The 22606-nt window shown below is 38.4% G+C and overlaps 1 protein-coding gene across 9 annotated transcripts in view; it reads right to left on the bottom strand.

Annotated features, from left to right (window-relative positions):
* The window catches only part of Ate1 (arginyltransferase 1), a 135672-nt gene that overhangs the window by 5728 nt on the left and 107338 nt on the right, over positions 1-22606 (bottom strand). The gene's annotated exons all lie outside the window — the stretch shown is intronic.

Below are 22606 nucleotides of genomic sequence, written 5' to 3'. Positions count from 1 at the left end.
TAGTCCATCCTATATAGTTAACACTAAAACCTATTTAAATCTAAATAATAACAAAATCCTACTTAAGATACTTCAAACACTAAAAATAAACTTCTTTACCCAAAGGGGAAGAATGTATCTTAAATTCTTAAAAAAAAAAAAAAAATCCTCTTATAATAGTTGCTGGGTAGATATAACATCAGTGCTTACAGACAAAAATCTACAGCCCTAAAACAACAGGCATAAAGGCCTTTCCTTAAAGCACTCGAAGACCAAGGAACAGCCATTTGATATGAAAGATGGCTGTCGCTGCATCGAAGGAAAGCTGCCAGCTTGCTGCAATGTTGTAGGAATATGTTCCAACAAGAACCTCATGATCAGGTACTACTTGCCAAAGAGGAATTATGCCCTGTTAGAGAAGACCTTATTTTTTTTTTTTTATTAGAAACAGCGTAGAAGAGTCATTTATCATAAGAGCAGGTATTAATGGATTTTGGCATCATCTCCTCTTAGATAGTAATACAACCAGTCATCTGAAATCCCAGAAGCTTGTGGGGTTTTTGTTTTCTTTTCTGTTTTGGTGGTGCTGAGGATTGAACTCAGGGTCTTGTACAGGCTAAGCAAGTGCTGTACCAGCCTGTTATGATTATTTAATATTGCAAATAACATGGTACCAATTCTATCACTGGCTCACCTGATTAGGCTGAGACATAATACAAATATTTATCAATATATTAATTTTCTGAAATAAAAATTAGTTTAATAGTCCCACTATTACACTCTATTAAAAAAGGCACTGTAACAAGTGGAGAACAAGCCTGCATCTATCAAAGGTCAGCCTACTTCTCTTCACACCTTTTGACTTCACTAAGTTACTGCTCACCACACCTAATACACCAGCTTCTCACAGTTCTCCCAACCCTCAAGTCCCAGCTAAGATAACACAATTCAGCAGTCATATCAATGTAAACTTAACTGGTAATTCTCTTGGAAGTAATTTTATTTATTTAACCAAGAAGGCATATTATTAAGCTACTAATAACTAAACAAACAACAAAATTTAGCTTTCTATTTTTAAAGCAGCCCATCTTTTCCTTTAAAACTCTTAAGTTGGGCTCAGCTGTTAAAAGTACTAGCTGCTCTTGCAGAAGACCAGGGCTTGGTTCCCAGAACCTGCACAGTAGTTCAAACCATCTGTAGCTCCAGTGTGAGGAAATCTAATGCTTTCTCTTCACAAGCATCTTCACAGTGTGCACATGCATATATATATGTATGTATGTATGTGTATACACACACACACACACATAAAATAAACAAATCATTTAAGATCTTAATTACAATTCAGACTTAGAATATAAACAGAATTCTGCCCAAACAAAGAAGCTAAAGATAATGTAAAACCTCCAGTATTTGGAAAGAAAGAAACACAGATCAATTAAGATACTTAATAACAGACACAAAGAAAAGATGGAATTATATATTCTTTTTAAAAACACACTATTTAAAAAACAGAATTATCAAGCTACTCAGCAATTCATTTTTTTATGAATTAATGAATATCCTATAATAGTCACACTGTTTTTAAAACAATAAAAGTAACCTCTGTTGTAAAACTCAGATATTACAGAAACAAAGTGGAAATGGCAGTCCACATATATAATCCTGTGCCTACACTTTGTCCCTTTTCTTCTCAAACTCCAATACCAGTTCCCAGTGTCTGATTCATCAAATGCATTTAAGTATTCAAAGATGGGTGTTTTGGATCACATTTCTACCATGCTTTAAGACAGAAAATAGAATCAAATCACCCCAGAAGTGGGCAGAGTGCATGAACCTCGGAAAGCCCTGTCGATCATCGCAGATGCAGACATGGTCATTCTGTTGCTGGGCTGCACGACCTGTGGCTTATGATCACCTAGTCATATTCTCAAGGAAGGGACATTTAGTACATCTCACACAGTTAAGACTAAAAGTAATTTAAACATAAACAAAAAAATCCTGTAAGATACTTAAAAAACTAAAAATTATGATTTAGTTAGCAGGGAAGAAAATGTAGCTCAAATTCTTACAAAACCCCTTTAGCATCATCTTATAAACATGACATCAGTGCTCACAGACAAATTTACAGTGCTAAAACAACAGGCATAAAGGCCTTTCCTTGTTGGGACTTGAAGAGACCCAGGAACAAGCTATTTTGACATGAAGATGTTGTCATGGCAGCCAAGGAAAGCTGCCAGCTTCCTATGATACAAGAACTACTTCTCCTTTCTCAAAGCTGTATCATAGCTTAATTTCATAAAATAAAAACACAAAGAGTCTTGCCAGTTCTTGGGGATGAGCATTTGATCACTAATGACTCAAATGTGCTGCCAGCTCTATGATATTTTAATGAAGGAAAACTCTGCAGGGGGATTGCTTGATCGCTCACGCCACATAACTGTTCACTCATAGGAGCTGAACTGTTAAACAGGTGCTTTCAAAGCAAGAGAAGCTAGAGATCAAAACTGTACTTCTTAAGGGGCCTTAACTTATTTGTTGTTCTCAAAGACTTAAGAAATTTCTAGGCTTTTCTTTTTTGTTTTGTTTTTTGAGACAGGGTTTCTCTGTGTGGCCCTGGCTGTCCTGGAACTCTCTCTGTAGACCAGGCTAGCCTCAAACTCACTGAGATCCGCCTGCCTCTGCCTCCTGAGTGCTGGGATTAAAGGTGTGCAATGCCACCACCACCCGGCTTTCTTTTTTTTCTAGGCTTTTCTAAAAATGATTCAAGAGTCTATTTGCATATCTTTGTAATTTATTGTTACAGAAATATTACATAAAATGAAAACAAGTACTTTGTAGTTTTTAAAGAATACAGGTATATACAGCAAATAAATTGATATAAGAACTGAAATGCTGAGCAGCAAATGCGCAACAGGGGATGTGATGTTAGTGTTAATGGTCACCCTGACTGAATCTAGAACCAACTGGAAGAAGGTTACCTGGGCATGCCTCTGGGGGGTTATCTTGACCTTATTAATTGGGTTGAGTGGTACCACTCTGGCTGAGATCCTCAACTGTGTAAGTGGAGAAAAGCAGCTGAGCAGCAGCAGGCATTCATCATTCTCCCATTCCTGACTGTGGATGTGATATGGCCAGCTTCTTTTAAGCTCCTGCTGCCTCGACCTCCCCACTATGATATAAACTCTTGAAATGTAATCCAGAATAAATCCTTTCTACACTAAACCCTTTCGTTGGTTTTGTCAGGGTATTTTATCACAACAGATACACTAAAGGGAGATATATATGTAATCAATACTCAACTCGGAAAATTCAAAGTGATAGGAGGTAGGAACAGTATTTCCGCCTCTACAGGAAAAGGAACCCAAGAAGGGAAGCTGCTCAGCACAGGCAGCTAAGCAGCAGGGGAAATCAGCACAGTGTCCCCTCCAATTCAGTCGGCTCCTGTCCCCTTCTTCAAGCTCACGTGGGGCGGTCAAAATTTGCTTTGGGAATCCATCATGGAGAACATTAATATACTTATATATTCTATAAGAAATATCATTAGCAACTTCACAACTATTTTTTTATTAAAAAGTGAAAACTAAAACAAATCTAAACAGCCCTTTTTTGCAACTTAGCATTTTTGTAACTTATCATTGAATATAGCTTTATGAAATACAACCTGAAGAGGCCTAACTTAACATAAGACTAACTATACTGGGACTAGACCTCACCATTATAATAACCAGGGAAAGTCACAAACTGTACCTTGCAGGGGACCAATCAGAATAGAGACAAACAAGTACTAAATGCTCTAGAACATTAAAGATAGCTTACATAATTCGTATATAGATTGCCAATTTCCTTGAAGCAACACCAGTACCAATCACTGTTTGACAAAACTTCTGTTACCTCATTCCTGCCCAATCCCATCAGTTTAACCCCCATCTGAATCTGGAATTCCCCTTCCTCCTCATCCTTTACTCCTTAAAAACCCTGCCTCAACTGAGCTCGAGGCTCTCCCTGATCCAACTGCTGTGTTGGAATGGAGAGCCCAAGCTTGAGCTTGAGCTTGCAATAAAGGTTCGTTGCTTTTGCATATGAACTTTGACTCCTTATGGTCTCTGGGGGACTCATGATGTGGACATAACAAATTCAAGTATCAAACAGCTCACCAACTATCTGAATGGATAGTTTCCAGTGCATTTACCATCCTGCCGAATATTTAACCAACTTTAGCCCATTTCCATCATCTGAGAAATAAAGTTTCCATCTGTTAGCAGTCAGCATATCCAAGAACAGCCACACTGCTGTCCACAGCACTGGCCTCCATTTGGATTCCCAGAAGCAGTACACAGGTTTTACCATGTCCTTGTTAGTACTTGTTGCTCTCTGTCTTTTGACTAGTTTTCCTAGTGGGGATAAAGTAGCCCCTTGTTCTGATTTGCATTTCTGTGATGGCTAATGATATTGAGCATCTTTTCATGAATGGCTTATCTGGTTTTAAAGTACTTTCTCCTTTGGACTGTACTTTTAATTTTATTTCTCCTCATTTTTTTGAGGCAGGGTTTTACTATGTATTTCTGGCTGGCCTGGAACTTGTTATGTAGAACAGGTTGGCCTCAAACTCATGCCTCTGCTGTATGAATACTGGGATTAAAGGCGTGTGCCACCAAGTCCAGCTACTTGCCTTTCTTGACGGTGTAGTCTTTATAAGTATAAAAAGGTTTGATTTTAATGAAGTCTGGCTTATTTTTGTCCTTTTCCTTTTAGTGCTGCATGTCCTGCCATACCTAGGAAACCAGTACCTTACCCACGGCCAGGAAGATTTTACTGTTTTTTCTAGGCTTTTTAAATTTTATCTTTTAATTTAAGTTCAACTTGTTTTTAGTTAGATTTTGCAAATGCAAAACTGGGGACCAGTTTCACCTTCTGTATTTTGATATCCAACTAATGCAGGGTCCTTCCTTCAATGACAGCACTATTTCTTGCCCACCACTGAATTGTCTGAATACATTTTTTTTTTGAAAAGTAATTGGTCTTAAATACAAAGACTTTTTTTCTAACTCAATACTAGTCCAATGAATACTACATCTAGCCCAATGACAAAAACACAGTATTAATTCCATTCTTCCCAAAAAAAAAAAAAAAAAAAAGACTATTTTGGGCTCCTTTAATTTCTAAACAATTTTATGATTATTTTCTGAATGGAAGCCAACCAGGTTTGCTAGACTAGCTGGCCAGAGAGCTTCCAGGAATCTGTCTGTCAGTCACCTTTCCATGGCTAGTATCATAAGTAAGTGCTACCACACTAGCTTTCTACATGGGTTCTGGGGATTGAACTCAGGTCCTCAAACTTGCAATGTTAAGTGCTATACCAACTGCACCATATCCCCAGCCCTAAATATAAATTTTAATTAAAAATATATGATTTTGTAAAACTGTAGTACAATAATGAAAAAGGGTACTCTCTATGGTGATATTTTATTTGTACTGAAATGTGATTTTATTTGTATGTTAATAAATAAAGTTGCTTGGGGGTCAGAGCTAATAGCAAGCCATTGCAGAGCTGGGCGTTCGTGGCGCACGCCTTTAATCCCAGCACTTGGTAAAAGAGCTAGGTAGATCTCTGTGTAGTCAAGGATACAGCCAGCATTGGAGACACACGCCTTTAATCTCAATACCATAGAAGACCTGCAGGGCTGTACAAACAGGCAGTGACGAGGCAGTCACGTGTTTGGGTTTACAACCAATGAGAAGACAGAACAGAAAGACTATATAAAAACAAACACACAGGAAGTAGGTCTCTTTCAGAGAGGTCTCTTGGCTGAAGAGGCTAGCTGCAGCAGGCGGTAAGGCTCTTAGCTCTGATCTCTTGGCTTTCTTCTTTGCATTGGTTCTGTGTTTCTTATTTAATAAGACGGTTGGTTACATCTACAACTCTCAAGTTTCTACTCTGTGTATTCTGACCCTAAGCATTCCATCAAAGGGTGTAAAAACCAGTAGATTTAAGTTTGATATGACAGGATACTTATACATCATCTGAAGATATCTTTGTACAGAATATTTATTAACCACTTGACCTATACAAAACACTAACTTTGACTATAGTGTAAACTTGTGACACACACCACTTTATCAGGTCACCAATTGTCATATGAGTGATAATACACACCTCCTGATATGAATTCATCATTTCTAATATTCTTACTAAAACTATGTAACGACTAATTACGGAGAACATATGATGAACACAAAGTAAGGAATAGTCTACAAAGTAACTGGACTAAATCCTTAATAAAATGTCAAGGTCATCTTTATCACCACTACAACCACCCCCATTACAGCTTAGGAACACTGTGGTCTATAGAGGGGGCAAAAAGAATAGTAAGAGCCAGAGGATGGGATGGAGTGCTGTTAAATACTCTCTTCTGTACAAAAAATGACTATTGCATTGATGGACTCACAGCAGCTATGGTTGCCCACACAAGATCTGCACAAGATCAAGGCAGAGAAAAGATACTCCACGCCAGCTTCCTCAAAAGGCACGGCCTTTCTTCTTTCTCTGCTATATCTTGCTCCTCCAGGCAGCTGCTGAGATTGACAGCTTGCTGCCCTTCCATTTTTCTTTTAAACTCTAATAAAATTGTCCTTGAGCTTCCTGTTGACTCTGTTCTTAAATTCTTTTACTAACAAGAACCTAAGAGAGGGGGGCTGGAGAGATGGCTTAGTGGTTAACAGTTCTGACTGCTCTTCCAGAGGACCCTAGTTCAATTCCCAGCACCCACATGGCAGCTCACAACTGTCTGTAACTCCAGTTCTTGAGACCCAACACCCATGGCAAAACACCAATGTATGTGAAATAAAAACAAATAAATTTAAAACATTAAAAAAAAAAAAAAAAAAAAAGAACCAAAGAGAGGACCTTGGTAACTGGTGAATTCTCCAAAATTTCAATGCACATAGCGAAGAGTCATGATTCAGTCCCATTTGGAGACTAGGTTGTGACTTGCAATCTGCCTCAACAAAGCAACTTCTATTCACAAAAAAGATAAACAAAGTGCTCTGCAGAGAATAAGTTTTGCTATTTTCCTGGTGAATTACCTTCCTGTTCAGAGAAGAAATGTTTCCTCAAAAACTTCTCTAGCTGTGCAGGTTTGATTTTAGCCTTTATCTTTAGAATGCCCTTCCAACCCTCTCTTGTGTGCAGCAGTCCAGGGGTATGGTCCGTGTACTTCAGAGTTCTATGTGCTTTCAGCGATGACTTTTGTTTATGCTGAAATCTACTTGCCATCTCCCGACTGGCATCTCCCCAGATGACCCAGTGCTCTTGGCTTTCATTTTTACTTTACACTTTGCACTTCTCAATACCCACTTTGAAGCAAAAAGTTTTCACAATGAGAAGGTGCAACAGGCCTTCTAAGCTTCTTGTCTTAAATACACAGCCACATCAGTTGAGGTGGACAACATGAGCATTAAAAGCAGCTGTGTGCTCACAAAGCTCAGCATCTACAGGGCTCACAAGTCCTCCGAAGTCAAGACTTTCTAAATTCTAGTTTCTCAATGTTTAATCTTTCCGAACTCTTCCCTTATCAAAACCTTGTAAGTCTCAAACAGCAACAGGAGTCTACAGACACAGAGGGTCCTTCCAGACAGCAAGGCTGCTCACTTTCACACAGATGCTCCTGTTAAACTCTTGAAAAGAGGAAAGCAGTTCTCCTTAGAAGAATTTTAAAGCAAAGGAAGTAGTGTGAGTAACAGTGAAACAGTTAAGCTACAAAGCAATGGCTTTCTGTGTTCCCCTTCCTCCTTTCAAAAAATTTCTCCAAAAGCACTATTTGTTTTCAGACATGCTTTGAAAGTGTGGAGTTATATAAAAGAAAAGTCTGTAGTTTGCAGTTTAAAGCCAGAACTATGTCCAAAAGCAAACTCTAGTACCACTGGCCCATCCAAAAAGTACAAATGAACTGAAAGGCTCCTTCTTTTGCTTGCTTCCTGAGTGCAGCTAGAATGCTTTAAGAAAACATGCTTGAAACTCCTAATTTAAAAAATGAAGTGTGCTGCACAAGAACCTTTGTTTTTATCAAAGGATTCACAACAACAGGTTTAATAAAGTATTTCAAGAAGGAGATGCTACAACTACAGTTCATAGTGAAACTTTTAAAACACATTTTAAACAGCAAATGAACTTGTTCAAATAATAAACATGCCTATAGTTAGTCCACACATGATAGTTACCTAATGTCTTCACCTGTCTAATACTCCCTAACTTGTAAGTTGAACAGGTCAAGATCAAATAATTAAGCAGTCAATAACCTGAAAAAAATGGTTTAATTCAGGTTTGGGGAATTAGATGATATTAATTTAAAATGCAAATCAGAGCTCGCATGTAAACAACATTTTACTGTGGAATGTAAAGGCTGGTCCACAGCAGAAGAGGCAGCTGGGGAGCTGACACATGCATCAGATTCCACAGCAGCACGTCACAAATTACACTTTGGAGGAAACAGAATTTCTTTCTTCCCTAAGAAAAAAGAGCTGGAACTGCAAATCCACAATTCAAGAGTTCTCCACACCAATGCTCAGACTACTGAATGAAAGAAGTACACCAAAAGAGAACAAATTCCCCCGTAAAATTTACTTAAAACTTCCCTAACACGTTCAAATAATGTTCACTAGGGTAAAAATTTTTTCTCTTATTAAATAATAAAATGAAACAGAAAAACACTAATACATCAGAATTGGGCAAAACAAACAGAAAGAAACTAGCCCAATAGAAGGCACAAGAAAGGGCTGGAGAGATGGCTCAGAGGTTAACAGTACTGGCTGCTCTTCCAGAGGACCTGAGTTCAATTCCCAGCAACCACATGGTGGCTCACAACCATCTATAGTGGGATCTGATGCCCACTTCTGGCATAAAGTTGTACAAGCAGATAGAGTACTCATATATGTAATATAAAACTTAAAAAAAAAAAAAAAAAAAAAGAAGGCACAAGAAACAGACCCACTCGTTCACACATTCACACACTCAGGAATCCCATTAAAACACTAAAGTGGAAGCCATAATAGACACACAAATGTTTTTTAAACGTACAGTTGGGAGATAGTTTAGCTGGTAAAATGCTTGCCAGGCAACTATCAGGACATGAGTTCAGATCCCCAGTATTCACATAAGAGGCAAAGTATAGAGTGTGTGTCTGTCTGTGATCTCAAGGCTGGGGAAGCTGCAGTAGGGCAGCTCCTGTGGGTCTTTGCCAGCCAGTCTAAGCGAACTGCGGAACTCAAACACAAAGATGGATACTGACTAAGAAAAACATTTGATGTCACCCTTTGTCGCGCACGCGCACACACACACACACACACACACACACAGTGTACCTTTGAGTACATTATATAAACAGATAAGGCATTTCAATCTAGGTTTAAGTTCAAGCTTAAAAAGTCACACCTTCCTCAAAAGGTAGCCATGGAGAATCCAGACACTTGGCAGACAAAAATAACTACATTGCAAAGAAAACAAAAGGAAAGTTGTTTGAAAACAGCTAAACACAGATAAGTAATATTATGTGACTCCACAGAACAGCATTTAGGTTTGGACAGCTTTCAGTTAAATATTTCATTGAGATATTACCTTTAAATATATTTAAACCAATAAAACTATAAAATTAGACCTTAGTGTGTGTGTGTGTGTGTATATATATATATATATATACACATATATATATATATACATACATATAATAATATCTTTAACTAAGATTGATAGTGGACCCTTTAAAAACCACATTCTTAGCTGGTGAGACTCAATAGGTAGATAAAAGCACTCACCTCCAAGCCCAACAGACCCAAGTTCAAACCCCAGGAACAACACAATGGAAGGAGAGAACTGATTCTTGTAAGTTGTCCTCTGATTTCCACACACAAACTGCAGGGCATTTGAGTGCATAATTAAGCACATGTGCGCGTGCGCACACACACACACACACACACACACACACACACACACACAGAAAATACATGCACAAAAATTTAAGACTAATTAAAATATAGAAACAGGGTCTTTACAAAACTAAAAGACAAACAGGCCTACTAGTAATTTTAAAAAAATCTCAGAAAAGTATGATTTTACTATTAAATACAGAGAAACCTTTTAACCTGTCCTTCTGCTTGCCTACAGCCACATTTTGAGCTTCTGATGAATGGGACCACTATTTCAAACACTTGAGTTTTACTATACAGACTTTACTATCCGGTCTGTAGCTGTCCACAAGCTGTCAATCAAAATGGTCACAGGACCTTCATCAGTCTTACAATCAACTTTCAGGTCCAAAGCTTGGAAAAGTAAGCATAATACAGACAGTATCCATCACTTGGCAAATCAAAGAACCTATCTTTGAGTTTCTAGCTAAAACACTAAATTAACAAGACTCCATGAGCTAGTAATTATCTACTATTGCAGAGCAATGGTTAGGTATTAGGAATAAGCAATGTGAATGTGAATAAAGTAAGTTTGGAAGTTATTAACAAAAAATGTAATGAGAGGAACTTGAAATTCAAACAGAATTTGAATAACTAAAATTTGAGTAATTTTATGAGTATGATACAATGTAGGATTCTATAGATTCAAATCTCTTTAAAGTTAGATGAGAATGAACATAATCTTAAGAGTTAAAGGAATGTAAACAATGGTCAAGACATGAGCTCATGGGCTTAACAGATGCAGGCTTCCCTGGGCTAACCAAATAATTAGACAGGGAAGCACTTGGTCATGAACAATACAACCACCTCCTTTGGGATATGGAGACCACTGGAAAGTCACTGTAAATAGGCTTTAACCTGGTAGAAGCATTATGAAAATGTTGATGAGAATAAACACATGAATATGTTGATGAATGCAAGACTATAATATATTAATACTATTAGCTAGAACTGGGCCATTAGAGCAACAATAGGAACTACTCAAGACTTCATTTGTCATGTTAACAACACTGAGTCTTCAAGACTCCGAACATGTTTAGTTCTTTAAGCAATGCTTTGTAGTTCTCAATGTAGTGGTCCTGAGTGTCTTTTGATACATGTAATTCTAAATAATGAATATTCTTTTGTTATTCTAAGAGGATTCTTTTATATTTCATTTTTGTTTGCTGCTAATACAATTGACTTCTGTATATTAATTTTATAAGCTACAATCTTGTTTAATTCAGTTATTAATTCCAGTAGTTATACAGTGGACTCCTGAAGATTTTTTTTTATATAAACAATGATTTATTACTTCAACAGGAAATGCTTAAATAATTGATTTATAGTGTGATTTCAAACTAAGTAAATATTTAGTTCATTGTGTCCACAAATTGAATTAAGTTTATAAGAATACTTTGTCAGATAATTGAATTAAGTGGGAAATTGAATACATTTATAAAAATTTTAAATGTTAAAAATTGAATTAGTGTCTTGTAAATGCAATCAAATGTTATTCAAAAGTCCTTTTTATTTCAACAATTGCTAAAATTTGAAAGCCTTATACATTGAAAATACGATTTGTAAAATCTGCATTCAGATTTGGCAAATGGGACAAATGTTTCTTTAATAGACTGTTACTTTAATGAGCTGAATACTATATTTTTAAACTAGAGGAAATCTTTGAATCCACTTTCCTATAAATTAAAGTCATTCTTATCAACAGCACATTATATCTAGTGAGAGTAAATTCACTTCTTGAAACTTGTTTCAATTTTAAATCTTTCCATATACTTGCATTTGTGTTGGGATAGGCACGGAGTCACAGAATTGGATAAGGAGGAAGATTTTCGAGGAGGCAGCTCAAACTTTCAAATGCTACTATTTCAGCAGAAATGAACTAGAAGAGCATTTGAACGCTCCAAATAAGGAATAAATGCATTCCTTCCTGGCCTAAAGCTAACAAGTTAAAAGTTTGTGGTAAGCTATCTACTATCTCAAACATTCATTCTGAGTCTTAGACTACACTGAACAATTCACTTACTGATTGACTGCAAAGCTTAAGCAACAGTAATGAGAAATGATAGGAAAATGTGAAGTCTTTGTTTTCCTTAATGAAATAAATTTTTGTAAGTACAGAAAACTCTGCATATAAAAAAAACTGCAATTCATAACCTACAGTAGTCTCAAATCAGAGCTCAGCATACCCTGTTCAGAGCAAAGGCTGTGATGAAGTCCTGCAATACACATGGATCAGCACTGCCAAAACACCTCCACTTGTCTGATTTTTGAACTAATTTTTGGACCTGGTACATTAGGAAACCTTTTATTTTTGCCAGAATTTTTATAGCCTCCACATTCAGTTATGTGACCCAACATAGGGTTGGCACTCCAAAGTTTAAGAAGCTGCATTCCAGAAAAGGCACATCTAACCCCAGGTGGAAGGCTCAAGCTACTTTCCAGTTCTCTAGCAACACATGCACAAGTATGTGCACTAGAGAGAACTTTTAAAAACACTAAGATAGATGCCCGGCTGATCATCATCAATTCAAATTCTCTTTTTCTAAAAGTTTACATTGGTGTTTTTCTATTAATACATGCACTCTATACATTTACCTTCATTCGGACTTGTGAGCATCATAGCTATTTGGTAAATGAAAAGGAGCTTCATTTGGGTCATTTACTACTCTTAGTTAAATGGTACACAGAATGAAAATCTCAGACATTCTGAGCTTTCACCAATGTGACTACTTCAGAATCTTCTTCAATGACTGTCACATTAATTCTATATTACATTCCCAATCCCAATGTCAAATTTGTCATGTTTCTAAATCAGAAAACCAAGAACTTGTCTGAACACCATTCCTGACTCTCTAGCTTGTTCAGTTAACCCACAGACGTAGTTCTGAGGCCTCCAATTCTTCACCGTTATTCCTCAGCACTTTGTTCTACTCACACCACCTTCAGTTTTTCCTAACTTGAACTCAGATCCCATTTCTTCATTCCAATCATCTCTGTGAATTCCTGCCTTTTCTCTGTAACAGACAAGTCTCAACCCTGCAGCTACAGTCACAGCTTACAAACTGTGGAGGAAGCACTACTACACCTACAGAATTCCAAGAAGACCAGTCTTAGCAAGGCCTGGGAGTCAGCGCTGTCTCCCACTCTTTTCAGCAGCTACCTCAACACATCTACTCAAATCTCTTGTCCTGCTGTGTTCCCAGCACCCACTGCACTAGTAAGAGAAAGACACAGGGAAAGTAGTTCTAGGCCTCCACAGCACCCTCACCCTCACCCTCACCCTCACAGCACTCTCCCTACCTCTCATCCCAAAAGGTAGTTTGTTCTTATCCAAGGCTACTCTTCCCACCTGTCCTCCATATTTTTTCATGTTTCATCACTTCTCAGACACCTTGATGTACTCCAATTTCATGAATGTAGGGAGCAGAGGAAGTCCTGAGTGAGTAAAGTCTGAGTCATGTATACCATAAACCCTACCTCATTGTTTATCTGTATGTAATAACCCTACCTTTCTGTTCAACTCCATATAATAAACATTCTGAGCTTCTGGGATGCTGTGGTTTCTCTAGCAGAGAACCCAGTCCATCTGATTTCGGCTTTTCTGTTAAAGTGTCCATCTACCTGTTTTTTTTTTTTTGTTTGTTTGTTTTTTCATTTTCACTGCCCTAATCAGGTCTGTCCCCAGAGCTGTGATGGACGCAACACATAAATAAAACAGCCTTTACTTTCTTCACTTGTTTTTCTTCAGGATCCAGTTACATGGATGATAAAAGTCACATGGTCCCCTTCTGACACCAAGGAACATGCTGCATCGGTTTGCATTTTTTTTTGTGTCCGACCTCTACGCATTGTTGCTTATCTCCTTGGATTCACCTTTAACTCAAACTCAGATCATGTACTGTACATGCATGCTGGCACGTGCAAGCTTACTCAATGAAAACAAGTTGACAAACATGCAATAATCTGCTTTCAAATTCCCTGCCACGACTGGCTTTGAAACAATCTTCAAAACTTAGTCATTGGCAAAGTTTACCTTAATATGCCTGAGTATTGACATTTTATAATAAAAAATACAAGCAGTAAGAGCTTACCTTTTGTCAAATATGCAAATATTATAGGAAGACCTTTGCTGTTGTTTCCTAGAGTCCTCACTAAAGGACAACACAAACTAAGCAGACTAGGGCGATTTGGTCTCTGATTTAAGATCGGGAGTCCCACTTACCATGCCTCAACATATAGAACGTTGCTGTGGGATAATGCTTTTGTACACTGGTGTAATAAAATGCTGATTGGCCAGTAGCCAGGCAGGAAATATAGATGGGATAAGTAGATAAGAATTCTGGGAAGAGGAAGGCTAAGTCAGGAGACACTAACCCGCCCTCCAGGGAACAGCATGTAACGACACACAGGTAAGAACACGGAATACGTGGCGACATATACATTAACAGAAATGGGCTGAGTTTAAGTGTAAGAGCTAGTCAATAGGAAGCCTGAGCTAATGGCTGAGTAGTTTTAATTAATACAAGCCTCTGTGTGATTACTTGGGGGACGTGAGTGGGAGAGATTTGTCCAGACTGCCGGCAGGCTGAGACACAGGAAAACTTCAGCTACAGAATTTTGTTCTAGACTCCACACAAATCCCCAAACCCAGGGATGCTCACACCTTATACAATACAATGTGAAGCAGTGGCTCTGCAGACTATGTCTTGCCCTGACAGACTCGATTTTACAGCAGCTCCTTTCTGAGGGGCAGAATGGACAGATGGACAGCACTATCTGTAAAATTACATCAAAAAAATCAGGTCTAAGAACCTATGGGACACACCAGACCAAGGAAGGCGTGTTATAGCTTCCTCACCTGTATTCCATAAAGAGGTGTATACATAACACTGATGGTGACAGCAGCCACCAACCTGTCATCTCAATACCTGGTGAGTTCATCAAAGATGAGATAGACAACTTCAGACTGTCCCAGAGGCCTCAGCTTGGCTCAGCCCTGCTGTTGATGCAATTTACTTGAATTGCTTGCTATCTGTCCATCTTCTTTTTTGCACGTATAGATTTGCGGTCTTAATCCATCCAGTCACTCAGCTGACCTGGTCTTACCTTTTGTCTCTGCAGGTGGACTCACCTCTCTAGCTCAACTCCAGCCTTACTGCTGGACTCTATGACAGCAGCCACAGTTGCCTCTCCAAAGACCTTCTTCTGATTATTTCACTCCTCAGAATCTGCACCTTGGGTCTTCTGAAACATCTTGAACTCTGCTGCAGTCTCTTAATATTTTCCAGTCATTCATGGATGGATGGATGGATGGATGGATGGATGGATGGATGGATGGGTGGGTGGGTGGATAAATAAATCTACTGTTGTCTGTTAATATTAGTAATTAAGATTGTACTAAAAGAGCCTGTGTTTGCCTTGGCCATGGTCATATGGAAAGTGGGAGAATCTGGCACAATGCTGCCACTGAAATTGTCACCCATTAATTCTGACACTGTAGAAAGACAAAAATGAATTCACCTATGTTTCTAACAAACCTTGTTCACAAAACGTAACAGTCTATTTTTTCCATATTAACACAAGTTCTCCAGACTTACCAATTATTTGAACCAAATATCCAGGTTATTTTCTTGCTTTGATGCCTATTTCCTTTATAACATGTAGTCTGGTACAACTGGTTCTACCTCCAGCTAGCTATATCTAATCACCACCATTGCTACCGACAATAAAGAGTATTTGTTTATTAACTATTCTTCAAGCAATACCACCCATTTTATAACTTTGAGTAGTTAGGCTGGCATCAAATTTTTTTTAAAACTATCTGGGAGCCACTGACATGGCTTATTGAGTAAGAAAGGTACTTATTGCTTCTTATCAATACTGACAACCTATATTCAATCCCTGGAACACACAAGATAGGTGAGCTAGACCCATATTGTGGGACACACACACACACACACACATACACACACACACACACACACACACACACACACACACACACACACACACAAATTGTTTTTAAAGAAAGTTACTATTCTTAAAAAAAACACCAATTTTATCCTCAGAAGTCCTCAAAGAACAGCAATCGACCCTGTACCTACCTATTAGGAGAGTTCTTCCTCTGTCATGAATGATCACTGCAGAGGATTCTGGGGGCCCTAAGGAAGTTTTGGTAAGTTTGCTTTCTTGTTAGGCATTGTTTCCTAGAGATTACGAGGACATGTTAGCTCGTATATTCTTCTGAAGTAGCATAAATAGTGTTCAAGAAGTGATGCCAGGCCTACAAATACAAATCAGTGAATACAGGAGAGAGACTTTCTGGGCTGGCTGCTCCACAGACCCTCAAGATCTGAGTGAGGCTGGATTTTCTCTGGACATAAGCTAGAGAACTACAGAAGTGTAGGAAAAATGTCAGGGAACCATGCCAGGAAGAAAAAAGAACGGAGTAAAAAGAAAAGAGGTCCCCTTTGAAATAATGTAAAATAACACAAATTGGAGCTTCAGGGGCCACACTAGTATAAAGGTTCTTCATATTAGTTTAGATTTCCAGCCACTCTGGGAAGAGTTAAGATGTTCTAGACACAGTCTATCCCAGGAAAATGCACAAAGCACTTGGTCCAAAGTAAGTATCATTGTTTTCATAGCAAATTTAAGTTCAAAAGCAATGATATATGGCTTGGTCACATTAGAGAAAAATTAGAAAATTTCTTGACAACATTTCAAAGTCTGCACAGAACCAAGCCAACTTTAGACTACTCTATGGTAAAAGGGTATACATTACTGTAATTACAAGTGAAAACAGAAATAAAAATAAAAATAAGTACTTGAAAAGTACAGAGCACAACTGGTATAAAATGTATTTTCACCCTTTGACAAAAATGAATTTTGCCTGTATTTTGCAACAAACATTGAACAGTAGATATAAAATGTTAAATTTGAGGATAAAATGAGTAACATGGGGAAAAAACAGGATGGTGAAATAATACATACTTGAGAAATGATATATGCTCAATACTAAGTTTCACTCTAAAAAACACTGAAACAAGGATTATAAACTCTTGAGTAATACCAAATTGTTTGCTCAACACTGTGAGTCAAATCAGTTTATCAAGGCTTAAAAATCAACTCCAAAATACTGGCTAAAGTTTCAACAAAGTATGTGAGCGAACGAACTGTCTATGTTAAGATAATGCCTGCCATATAAGAGTAGTATTTGTTTTCTTTTTTTCTCACGCTCCCCCTGTAGTATTTGTTTTCTTAATGGTCAAATTAACAGCCAAGTAGTTTTTACCTTACAAAAAATGACTTTTATCTAATCAAAAAAAAAGTAACACAAGCAACCACAGAAGCATGACACATGACCCTTATTCTACTGTATGAAGTATCCATAGATCCATTCAGGGGGGGGGGCAGTGGAGGGCATGAGGCATGAGACATTTTCTCTGCTGTGGAAGCAAAGACTGCATCCTCTGACTCTAGCTCTTAGTTCCCTTCCCTGATTAACCCCAGAGCCTTGTGCGTGCTGGGCAAGCATTCTGTCACTGAGTGACATGTTCACTCCACATCTGAGCCAAATTCCACAAAGGCACCCAGAAAATATTTTTAAAGGAATGATTTAAGGAAAAAAGGTAAAATATGGGATAGTGCGATGGTTTGCCTGGTAAAGAGCTTGCCATGAAAGCCTGATTCTGAGTTCATTCCCTGAGTCCATCTAATAAGGGACACAGAACTGGCTCTATAAAGTTGGTCCCTGACCTACCCACATGCCTTGGTATTTGTACCTCATATACACATCATACACACACAATAATAATATATAAATACTTAAGAAAGCAAAGTGTAACTGTAGTACTGGGTTATTTTAAGTCTATGTATAACCAATTCCTAATTTTAAAAACAATGGGTAGGAAGCACTCTTAAACACATTGGCACCGGAGACCATTTCCTAAATAAAACACCAACAGCACAGACCCTGAGCACAACAATTAATAAATGGGACCTCTCGAAATTGAGAAGCTTTTGCAGGGCAAAAGACACAGTCAATAAGACAAAAAGACAGCTAACAGAATGGGAAAAGATCTTCACCAACCCCACATCTGACAGAGGATTGATCTCCACAGTATATAAAGAACTCAAGAAACTAGACATCAAAATACTGAACAGTCCAATTAAAAAATGGGCTAAAGAGCTAAACAGAGAATTCACAAAACAAGAACTACAAATGGCTGAAAGACATTTAAAGAAATGCTCAACATCCTTAATCATCAGAGAAATGCAAATCAAAACAACTCTGAGATACCACCTTACACCTGTCAGAATGGCTACAATCAAAAACACCAATGACAGCCAATGTTGGAGAGGATGTGGAGCAAAGGGAACACTCCTCCACTGTTGGTGGGAATGTAAATTTGTACAACCACTGTGGAAATCAGTATGGCGGTTTCTCAGAAAATCAGGAATCGAACTACCTCAAGACCCAGCCATCCCACTCTTGGGCATATACCCAAGGAATGCTGATTCATACCATAAAGATACATGCTCAGCTATGTTCATAGCAGCACTATTTGTAATAGCCAGAACCTGGAAACAACCTAGATGCCCGTCAACGGAAGAATGGATGGAAAAAATGTGGTACATATACACAATGGAGTACTACTCAGCAGAGAAAAACAATGAAAGCATGAAATTTGCAGGCAAATGGATGGAACTAGAAAAAAATCATCCTGAGTGAGGTAACCCAAACCCAGAAAGACAGTCATGGTATGTACTCACTCATAAGTGGATTCTAGATATAAAATAAAGAACAATCAGACCACAACCCATAGAACCATAGAGGCTATATATATAGCATGGAGGTCCCTAGGACGACTGTGGCTTATAATAAATTTCGGTTTTACTCAATTATTAAAAAAAAAAAATAGCCAAATGAATGGAAACACATGAACTATGAACCAAAGGCTGAGGGGCCCCAACTGGATCAGGCCCTCTGAATAGGTGAGACAGTTGATTGGCTTGTTCAGTTTGGGAGGCAACTAGGCAGTGGGACCAAGTCCTGTGCTCATTGCATGAGTTGGCTGTTTGAAACCTGGAGCTTATGCAGGGACACTTGGCTCAGTCTGGGAGGAAGGGACTGGACCTGCCTGGACTGAGTCTATCAGGTTGATCACAGTCCTCGGGGGAGGATTTGCCCTGGAGGAGGTGGGAATGGGGGAAGGCTGGGGGGAAGGGAGGGGGTCGGAGGGGGAGAATAGGGGAACCCGTGGCTGATATGTAGAACTGAATGGTATTATAAAATAAAATTTAAAAAAAAAAAAACCCACAATGGAACATTATTTTCCTTAAAAGTTATTTGAGAAGCTTCTAAACTTATTTCACTGGAATAGGTATAAGTTGTAAACTGGAAACAAAATACCTGTCTACAACAAGAGAATTTCTTTAGAGTTGCTAGAAGTTAGACAGTCAACTCTTGCCCACATAGTACCATAAGACAGTAAAAACAAACAAAGGGTTTGCTGCACAGGCTAGAGAATGAAACACTCATAAAGATGAGGAGGAAGAGGTGGGGAGCAGAGGCTGACAAGAGTACTGGGGATGGGTATTTCAGTCTGACAGCAATGGAGGGTGGAGAACATGAGATTTCTGAGATGAGGGACCCATGATGCACCTTGAAACCACTTTTACAGAGCATAATGACATCAGCTGAGGCACCTTCTGGAGGCACTTGAACCACAGAACATCTGGGTGAGAAAAAGACTTGGTGATTAAAAAACAGGCTGGCTAGCAATATTACTCACATCAGGCACTGTGTTTTTTTCTGAGTCAGAGTTTGGGTCATGTAAAAGTAAAACTGGCCCCAGAGAGGAGGAGAGTCTCTCACAGTTTGCCATTTAAATCTCCAATGACCATGTTTCACAGCAGGCTCAATATATTCCAGCATGTAACTGCATTTTAATTTCCTAAAACCACAGGACACAAATGTGATTTCAAATAGTGTCTGGACTGTGATATTCAATATTGATAAAACTATACAATATTCTCTTCAAAGTTCCAAAGACACAACACATGGAAAGTGCTCTTCATTTGTTTCAAAGCACTATTCTCAAAGAAGTTTATTCAGACTGAAATGAATTCTAAACAATGGATAGTTAACAGCTAGAGTGTCTGCCCTGAGGAACTGAACCCAGTAGAACACAGGAAATAACATGTATGTGTCCATCACTCGTCAGTATAAGTGTCTTTTTGAGAACAGTAAATAATGCAAGGCTAAACTGTTTTTGCCATAAAATGCTTATTAGCAGTTGTTTGGGAAAGGCATTTTAAAATCTATAAACTCAATGAGTATTTACTTGCATGCCCATCTCATTCTCATGCATGGAAATGACTCAATCACCTTTTCAACTTCACAAAACATGGAGAACCTATGGTCTCTTGTATTTCCAAGTAACCTTTAAACTAGATTTAAGAAAGAGAGGAAGTAAAGGTGTGTCTTAAGTTTGAGAGCCAGAAACAAATTTAAGAACACAGTACTATTCTTATTTAGTGAATATGAAATAATTCAACAAAATGGTCAGCAACTTTCATCATAAGCTACTGACCTGGAGGAAGGCAAAGAGGAAAGTGTTTTCTAAGGCATGGACAGTGGGTAATCATGGGCTTTCCTCTTGAACACGATTGCCTTTGGCTATGGACCTCACACCAAAGCTGACTGACAAATTCAATGTTTGTTTTAAAGCAACATTATCTGTTTGATCAGTAAAGTATAACTTAGAATGAAATAATCCCATTCTGATTAACAATTTAAGGTGTGGGATTTAAGTTCTGGCTAGAAAACCTAGGGCGAAGCCAGAGTGTCTGGAAAATGAGACAGCTGGGCCCCTGTGGTCACTCTTCAGATTCTAAGGTACTACCAGGGATAAGCCGTTTCACTCATGATTTCATATCAGCTTTTCAAGGTAACAAAATATATTACATATACCAACTTCATAAAAAAAAAAAAACAAAAACAAAAACAACCCGCTGGTGAGAAAAAACTGGTCACTTCAGAACTGAGAAATGAGTGCCCTTCTTTCTTAGTCCCTCATTCGCATTTGACTGCCATTTACTCATTCCCCTCTGCAGGGCTTTCCATTTCCTCCTTCCTTCTGGATTCTAATGAAGTCTGCTCAAGCACCATCTCAGTGGCAGACTCTGGGAAGACTCAAAGCAAGTAAGCACAATTTGGAGCACCAAAGGACTTCAATCTGGGGAAGCTGCACACAGTGGCATAATATAAGCCATCCCAAGAGCATCAAACTTGTGCCAACTTAAAAAGCCATGGTCCGACGCCCTGTAGACAAGAGGTGTTTTACACTTTAAGTGGTACTCAGATTCCAGGGAGGTAAACAGGACATACATTTTTTTTTCTTTTTGCTCAGAGAGAATGGGCAGAACAAATGAAAATAAATGCCGACAAAAGCCTCTGGCATAAATCTGATGCAACATCCTAATTTGGGTAACAAAACCAAAACAACAGGGGCAATTCTTAATACTGTGTCTGATTTTCCGCTCGTTATAACTCAGTAAGGTAGGTCTTACCATATTCTTATTAACATATATTAACTGCATACAATATTAAATGTATACAATACATTATGGCATTTTTGTACATACATACAATACTTTCATCAAGCATGGAGGTCCTATTATTATCTTTTGTTTCAGACAAGGTCTCATGTTTCTCAGGCTCACCCCAAACACACAAGAGAGCTAAGGCTGATCCTGAATGAGTGACTCTCCTGCCTTTAACTTACAATTGCTAGGGTTCTGGGCATATGTCACCACACCTCTCACTTTTGTTTTGTTTTGTTTTGGTTTTTTTTGGTTTTTTTTTTTTTTGTTTTTTTGTTTTTCCGAGACAGGGTTTCTCTGTGTAGCCTTGTGCCTTTCCTGGAACCTACTCTGTAGATCTGGCTGGCTTCAAACTCACAGAGATCCGCCTGGCTCTGCCTCCAGAGTGCTGGATTAAAGGCATACACCACCACCGCCCAGCTTTATTTTTATCCTAATAAGTAAGGAATCTGAAAGCAGGGAAGCTTCTTGATTGCCTAAAAGCACATAGTATACCTACTGGTGATGAAATCAGGGTCTTAACTTGGGGCTGTTCTTTTAGTGTCTATATATACTAATACAGAGACTAATAGTACACAAAATGTGGTGGAAGCTATTCTAGGCAGGGAGTGGAAGACGGTGTAGAAAAGGAGACACACCAGATATAAAAAGAAAGTGTCAGCACAAAAACTTCATGCATTAATTATCCCCACAACACTGTTCTACAACCTCACTTAGTTCAATTGCTCAACATTTCTGTCTTTACATTGGTCAAATAAGCAAACGAGTAGACAATTTTTATATTGTGATAATTGTTAAAGAATAAAAGATAAAGACAACAGCCCTCAAAGCATGTGAAAACTAATCCAACAGGAAAAACACAGGCAGCAAGAGCACACATCATTTCTTTACCGTTTGTCTTGTCTTCTCTCTCTCTCTCTCTCTCTCTCTCTCTCTCTCTCTCTCTCTCTCTCTCTCACACACACACACACACACACACACACACACACACGTACGTGATATTTGCACACAGTGTACACTATATGAAAAACTACAAAGAGCCACAAAAAGGATAAAGATG

This window comes from Peromyscus leucopus, chromosome 1 (assembly GCF_004664715.2).
Source record: "Peromyscus leucopus breed LL Stock chromosome 1, UCI_PerLeu_2.1, whole genome shotgun sequence".
Taxonomy (NCBI): Eukaryota; Metazoa; Chordata; class Mammalia; order Rodentia; family Cricetidae; genus Peromyscus; species Peromyscus leucopus.
Note: the sequence above shows the minus strand (reverse complement) of the source record. Positions and strands in the feature narration are given on the sequence as shown.